Genomic DNA, 8,654 nt, shown 5'->3' with positions numbered 1-8,654 from the left:
TCTTTCTGACTTACTTTACTCTGTATGATAGGCTCTATGTTCATCCACTTCGTTAGAACTGACTCTAATATGTTCCTCAAAGGCTATTTTGAGTGATAAGTTTTTAATTTAATAGAAAGGATATAATCAATAAAAAAATAAACTGAATTTTATTTTCATGGTTGGAATCTATGTTGTTCCAAATGTACATCTACCTCTAACTTCTGTTGTTTTCATGAACTTTGCAAGCTGGACAACATTTGCCCAAAACTGAGATTTGTCAGGTCAAGCCATAGAGAGCGAGCAAGCCCCAACAAGACTTGTCTACCCTGGCTGCAAGTACTCTTGTATGTTATTTGATCAAGTTGGTCAAAGCTGACAAATTCCATGGTTTAAGTCACAAGAAAGTGGCATGTCACTGTCTTTTTTTAAATCTATGGATTGTATTAAGATGTATGTCTGTTTATTTTATGCCCTTGGAAACTGTTATGATCAATGTTGTTGAGAAAGTGGAGAAAAGGGAACACTTGTACAGTGTTGGTGGGAATATAAATTGCTACAGCCACTGTGGAAAAAACAATTAAAAATAAAACAACCATGTGATCCAGCAATGCATTACTGAATATATATTCAAAGGAAAAAAATCACAATCAGCATTTCAAGGAGATATATTTTTTCATTTTTCATCACAGCATCATTCATGACACTCAAAGTAGTAAATAAAATATGGTATATAGAAGAGAATATTATTCAGAATATTCTAACAGTAGAATTTTATTCAGCTATAAAAAAGCAGGAAATTCTGCTATTTGTGATAGCATGGATAAAAATGGAGGGCATTATGCTAAATGAAATAAACTAGACATAGAGACTCAAACAAATACCAAAAATATATTCATTTACATGTGGACTCTAAAGAAAATTCATAGAACCAGAGAGTGTAATGTGGTTGCCAGAGACAGGAGGTAGAAGAAATGGGGAGATATTGGTTAAAACATACAAATTTTCATGCATAATGAGTAAGATCTGAGGATCAAATGTACATAGTGACTATAATTAATTACGTTGTATTGTATACTTGAAATTTGCTAGGCAAGTTCTCATACACACAGGTTCTCACACACACAGGAAGGTAATAACAAATGTGCTAATTATCTTAATTGTGGTAAATATTTCACAATGCATATTTATATCAAATCAGAATGTAGTATACCTTAAATGTATACTTTATCTGTCAATTATACCTCAGTTAGCTGAAGGGATAAAGAAAATGTTATGAACAATTCTTAACTCCTGCTACCACTGTTGTAATTTAAGACCCTAGCAGTTTTTGCTTTATTCAAAAGAAATTTTCTTTTTCTCTTTGTTGAAATACTACTTTCAATCAATGATCAATTCAGTGTCACTTTTGGGCTTCCCTTGTGGCTCAGCTGGTAAAAAATCTGCCTGCAATGCGGGAGACCTGGGTTCAATCCCTGGGTTGAAAAGATCCCCTGGAGAAGGGAAAGGCTACCCACTCCAGTATTCTGGTCTGGAGAATTCCATGGACTGTATAGTCCATAGGGTGGCAAAGAGTTGGACATGACTGAGTGACTTTCATTTTCACTTCCACTTCCACTTCCTTTTATGAAATCTTTCCATTTTTGCTTAAAATTTGACAAAGTTTTTATTTCACAGTACCTTAATATTATTGATAAAAGTGAAGGCACAGTTGAAAATGGATAATGTTAAAATAACTGTTAACTAGATTATGAAATAATGTGTTCATAGTTAACCGAGATAGCAGAAGACTTTAAAATGATGCTCTGAAGTTCTTACATGGTACTTACAGCTGTAAGTTTCCAAGTTACAAGCAAGGTATAAACAGACAGAAATGAACAAATAATATAAAAAATTTAGGTAGATAGGAGAGTCATATTTTATTTCTCCAATGGCATATTTATGATTGAATTAAATTAAAGTCCTACTTGTACACCAAATCCAGGTCGTTTTAGCTGGTTCTGTCAAAGAGGTAAGACCTCCAACTGGCTCACATGAGAAACTCCACTCCTTGGCCCAGTTCTGGGGAGTTTACCAGACTTGAGTTAATCAATAATTTCTGCAGTATACTTAGGTGTCAGATCCTCACAGTAGTTGTTATTTATTTGAACCATTGGTGTGCTTACACAGGCCCCTAAACATTCCACTTCTATAAGAGTGAAAAGTTTCTCAAGTGTATTCTCTCCAACATTATTCCAAGTTTTTTCTATGGTTTCCAGTACACAGTCAGAGTTTTGAAGCATGCAAGTTGTAGTAGTATACACTTGAATGAATGTGACATTTTCCAAATGACTTCTGATTATACATTATATAAAAAGTTGCTACTTCATATATTCTCATTGGAGGTACCTGTAAAATCTCTGCAAACTTGTTCATAGTGAGGGGCAGACATCCATTCTGGTTTGGGCAAAATCCAGGTCTGGAAACAGAGCAGCTGCTTTATGCCCTTTTGGGTATTTTTTTGCAGTGGCATCTTCTTACAGTTTTCTGGTATGAAATCAAATGGAGCATCTGGGTTATTCTCAGGAGTATCTCTGTTCACAAATAAGGCTCCTCCAGCTCCATTCTGCACAGCTGTCTTAAGCAGATTCCTTATATGTCTTCCCCAGTCGGCAGCGAGGCAGCCATGGAGCACTGGTGGGAAGAACATGGTAGGCCAAACTGCCAAGAAATCTTTTTCTAATTTCAGTTTCTTCCATCAGATTTTAATATTTTATTTCTCAGTGTTATGGTTGAACTGTAGTCAAATCGGCAGTTGTGTCATGATGTGCATATCTATTTGACCTGTGATCCATCTTGAGGGCAAGAAACTTTTTGTTATTAAGAAATTGTCATCTATGAGTTCATGTAATGTACTTTTGTGTAGACACTAGAATATATGTGTGTGTGAGATAATTTTAAATCCAAGGGCAGTTAATTAAAATATGAAGTATCCTATTCAACAATCCTCCTTCTTGAGATATCAATGGAAAATGCTTCATAGATCATTAAATTTGCACAAGAAGATACAAAATTTACATAATCTAGTTAAATTAAATTTTCTTTGGTGAAATGATGTGTTTAAGAGACAAAATTGGCTGAAAATTTGGATAAATTTTTCTGTGTAAACTTTACTAACTAAGGATCAACACCTTAGAATAAAATTCCATTTCATCATGTACACTTCGTTTAGTATAAAATTCTGAACCTGATTCATTTAGAAAATTGACTGATTCTGCCATTAGAATTCTGATGAATCTGAGCTGGAGTAAATGTTTCATGCTAGCACTTGTCACTGAATGAAAGAGAAAATGAGTTGAACTGCACCAAGCTGAGCTTCCAAAAATAGCCAGTATTGTGCACGATAATAATAAATGACTTTATATGTACCAAAATGTGGACCAAGAGGTATACTTACCTGAAAATAAGGTTGAATGATAAGAGAAATAGCCTTCACCTTACTCTTTGAATCAAAGACTACCAATAATTACATCAGAAGACTAATGACTTTGAGTGACCAAGACTAGCTTAGCTCAGTTTGCAGTGGGAATCATAAAGACTTACAAATATATCTTAAGAAAATATATCTTATGACCTTATTCTGTTCCCTCTTTCAAGCTTGTCCTGTTATCTTTTGTCCTACTTTCTATTAGGGACACCATTCATATATCATCTACTTTGGGGTCACTTCCAAAGCACTCTACTTAATACTCCAGCTTCTTCTGTCTGCTTCCTTGCAACTTTGGACCCACTTGCCTCTATTAAAATTTCTCATTTATTCGTTTCAATTACCAACTAAATTTATCTGAGGGATGGAGGTGTTTCTTATTCAAAACTCTACCACGGGACCTCACACAGAATCTGACAAACACTAGGTATTCAAAACATACCCATTGAAAATTATACAGTGCAAAATTTCCACATACATACATATATATGTGTGTATATATATGGAGAATAAAGACCACTCCAAATAATGTACAGTTTCTGCATATATTATTTTTATGGCTTATATCCAGTAATGTATATACCTTACTAGTTTGTTGAAACTATTTTTTTCAGTCAAATTCTTGTAGGTTATAAAACAAATTTTGTAAATAATTGGCTTCAATTCTGTGATTTTACCTGATATGATTAAATTGGAAATGTTTCACTTCAGTAACATTGATTTGCTGATCCTCCTTTGTCCATTGATAAGAATTAGTTCCAGAAATACCCCCACATTGCTAGAGGAAGCAGTAATTTGCCACATCCATCATTTTCTCTCTCCTGTGGAGCATAGTTGCCAGGGTTTCTAAATTAATATGATGAAATTGAAGGCAACTGTAAGTACAATATTTTTATCTCTTTCTCCATCGTTCTTCATCCATATTATTTCATTGGACTATATGAGAAAAGGAAAGCCTACTAATCTTCTTGTGCTATTATTTGCTATCAAATTGATTCACTATGTTTCTCTTTTGTTCCTAATTATAGTTATCCAACTTGCCCATCTGCAAAACTATGAACAATACGTCTTTGGCTCTTTGACATCTTTTATTTCCATGCACTATAAAGCTGTTTATACCATATAGGCTATCAATCAACAGATAATGAGTGAACGCCTACCAAATGTAAAACAGAGTAGAGAATTGGATAACTGTAAAATCGGATACCTGAGATGAAGAAGGTTAAAGTCCAGTTGGGGTAATGAGGTATACATGAAAAGTCACTCTGTATAGGTATAAGTACAGAGGAGACAAAATCTAACAGTTAAAATTATAAGAAAAACCCCTCTTTGATGGTCCCAGGGAGTTCTGTTGAATAAAAGAGGAATTTAGATATGGGAACTTCTCAGCTAAGAGTAGAGCATAATAGGCTGAGGTTAAGAAAAGTCATGAAGAAGAGGGAAGTTCATAATGAGAAAGGTGTATGGGGGAGAGTAAAAGAGTTGGCCCTCTAAAATAGAGGATTTGTGTAGGTGCATAATAAAAGATAGACTGTATAACTCTGGCATGAGGCCAACTAGAGAATATTGTGAGTTTGGAAACACTGATGGCTTTTAAATAGGAATGGAGTTAAGGACAAAGATATTTGAAATAAATTATAGTTCTTTCCTAACCTCACTAATTTTTCTAAAGTCTTCTCCTAACATTATCAGTATATATTTTAATATTTAATATTTTAATACATAAAATTTACTCACTTATCTTATACATATATAGAGTTTTTTAACCAAGCAGGACCCTATGAGATCTTCCCAGAACAGGCTGCCACCCATGTCCTCCACTTATCTTTTGTCTGTATTAAAATTTTAGTCAAAAATCTAATCATAACAGTGAGAAAATGCAGAGGGAAACAGTCAAGCAAGACAAAATATTAATACTTTAGCCATTAAACAAAATCAAGAACTTTTTAGTTCTTCCTAGAGGGCTATAGATAAAACTTTGAGTCATATTTTTTTAGCTGTTGTACAAATATTGAAACTCCCATCATATGGAAAATATTAACTATATGCTGCCTACAAGCACATAGAACTCAGATTTGTTGGAACCAGAAGGTTGATGATGCTGACTCATCACCAACCAGTCAGAAGAATGTTCATGAGCAGATCACGCCATGCTTCTTGCACATTATAAGACTCCTCATAACCCCCTCCAGAGTGGACCATGCAGTTTTGAGGGCATCAGCCCACTGTGGTCCATTTTGCCTGGCAAAGCAATAAAAGCTACTCTTTTCAACTTCACCCAGAGCTCTGTCTCTGCATTTCTATTCAGAACCAGTGACCAGAGGCTGAAGTTCAGTAACAGTTTGACACATATATACTCTATATATTCACACCACAATCAGTATATAATATTTCCATCACTTTTATATCTCTTTGATCATCCTCCACTTTTCACCACTACAGATTAGCTTGAGTTTTCTATTTTTTCTTAAATAGATTTTCCTTGCATAATCCCCAAGGAATAGCTGACCATTTTTAATTTTGACAAAGAAAAACAAATACAGTTTTAATTTCCTGATAGAAAAGGAATGAACAGTATATAGATGGATCATGAATGGTGACATAATACAATTCTAGAAATCATATTGAATATTTCACCATAAAAACAAACCCTGTTTAACTTTACTTATGTCTTTGCTTTATTTGGATATTTGAAAAAGTTTTATTGCTCATGCTTTTTATTTGGGTATTTATAAGATGTTGTCATTGCTGTTCAGTCTCTCAGTCCTGTCCTACCCCATGGACTGCAGCATGCCAGGCTTACCTGTCCATCACAAAATCCCAGATTTTGCTCAAATTCATTTCCATTGAGTCACTGATGCCATCCAACTATCTCAACCCTTATCATCCACTTCTCTTCCTGCCTTCAATCTTTCACAGCACTGGGGTCATTTCCAAAGAGTTGGCTTTTCACATCAGCTGACCAAAGTATTGGAGCTTCATCATCAGTACTTCCAATGAATATTCAGAGTTGATTTATTTTATTTCATTTTATTTTTATTTTTACTGTATTTTACTTTACAATACTGTATTGGTTTTGCCATAAATTGACATGAATCCACCACGGGTGTATACAAGCTCCCAATCCTGAATCCCCCTCCCACCTCCCACCCCATATCATCTCTCTGGATCATCCCCATGCACCAGCCCCAAGCATCCTGTATCCTATATCGAACATAGACTGGCACTCCGTTTCTTACATGATAGTATACATGTTTAAATGCCATTCTCCCAAATCATCCCACCCTCTCCCTCTCCCTCTCCCTCCCATTCTATACATCTGTGTCTCTTTTGCTGTCTCGCATGAAGGGTCATCATTACCATCTTTCTTAATTCCGTATATGTGTGTCAGTATACTGTATTGGTGTTTTTCTTTCTGGCTTACTTCACTCTGTATAATTGGCTCCAGTTTCATCCATCTCATCAGAACTGATTCAAATGTATTCTTTTAATGGCTGAGTAATACTCCATTGTGTATATGTACCACAGCTTTCTTATCCATTCATCTGCTGATGGGCATCTAGGTTGCTTCCATGTCCTGGCTATTATAAACAGTGCTGCAATGAACATTGGGGTACATGTGTCTCTTTCAATTCTGGTTTCCTTGGTGTGTATGCCCAGCAGTGGGATTGCTGGGTCATAAGGCAGTTCTATTTCCAGTTTTTTAAGGAATCTCCACACTGTTTTCCATAGTCGCTGTACTAGTTTGCATTCCCACCAACAGTATAAGAGGGCTCCCTTTTCTCCACATCCTCTCTAGCATTTATTGCTTGTAGACTTTTAGAATTGACTGATTTGATCTTGTTGCAGCCCAAAGTACTCTCAAGATTCTTCTCCAAAACCACAGTTCAAAGGCATCTGTTCTTTGGTGCTCAGTCTTTTTTATTGTCTACATCTCACATCCATATTACTAGAAAAACCATAGCTTTGACTAGATGGGCATTGGTAGGCAAAGTAGTATCCCTGCTTTTTAATATGCTGTCTAGAATTGATATTGCTTTTCTTCCAAGGAGCAAGTGTCTTCTATTTTCAAGGCTGTAGTCACCATCTGCAGTGATTTTGGAGCCTAGGAAAATAAAGTCTGTCACTATTTCCCTTGTTTCCCCATCTATATTCCATGAAGCAATGGGACAGGATACCATGATCTTAGTTTTTTGAATGTTGAGCTTTAAGTCCAGTTTTTCATTCTCCCCTTTCACCTTCATCAAGAGGCTGTTTAGTTTCTCTTTGCTTTCTGCCATAAAGGTGGTGCCATCTGCATATCTGAGGTTATTGATATTTCTCCTGGCAATCTTGACTCCAGCTTGTGCTTCATCCAGCTGGGCATTTGTCATGATGTACTCTGTATGTAAGTTAAATAAATAGGGTGACAATATGCAACTTGATATACTCCTTTCTCAATTTGGAACCAGTCTGCTGCTCCATGTCCATTCCTAACTGTTACTTCATACAGGTTTTGCAGGAGGCAAGTAAAGTGCTCTGGTATTCCCATCTCTAAGAATTTTCCAGTTTGTTGAGGAAAAATCTTTTCTTCTAGATTTCCTTTTATTCTGGCACTAGAAAAAAAATGGAGTACTTCCTTCTTATGGTACAACAAAATCTTTATCATTAGTAACTGCAGGAAAGTCAAGGGTAAGACACTGCCATAGTAATGGAGAACACCTTAATTTGCTTCAATATTTTTTCTAAATTTAATAATAGAGTGATAATTGGAAAATTATTCCAAGTATAAATTCAAAAAAGGAAAAAAACAAAACATCTCCATTGGCTTATTTATCAGTTCATTTAACAAAATTTTATTAACAGTCTACAAAGTACCTGGCAATAATGTGTAGCAGGAGATAAAGCACGAAGCAAAGTGAACCCAAATCCTTGCCCTCATGAGGGATACATGCCTATGGGGCAAACATGAATAAGAAAAACTTAAAAGAATATATGCGATAGCTAATGACAAAAGTGAAAAAACATCAAGGGAAATGAAAGTGCTGGAATATGAAGAGGGGTTGAGGTTGCAGTTTTTAAAGGGATGATCCCTGAAAAACCATGGTGAAGATCATATTTAAACAAAGCCCTGGATAAGAACAATTGGGGATGTTCATGTGACCCAATGACTGTAGCTTTACCTCAGCTTACCCTCAACATGACACATAAAACTTACATTTTGTATCGA

At 35.5% G+C, this 8,654-nt stretch overlaps 1 pseudogene; it reads right to left on the bottom strand.

Annotated features, from left to right (window-relative positions):
• LOC102175338 lies at window positions 1,935-2,668 on the bottom strand (annotated as a pseudogene).

The sequence above is a fragment of the Capra hircus genome, chromosome 2 (assembly GCF_001704415.2).
Source record: "Capra hircus breed San Clemente chromosome 2, ASM170441v1, whole genome shotgun sequence".
NCBI lineage: Eukaryota > Metazoa > Chordata > Mammalia > Artiodactyla > Bovidae > Capra > Capra hircus.
The sequence above is the reverse complement of the archived record's forward strand: the minus strand, read 5'-3'. Positions and strand labels throughout refer to the sequence as shown.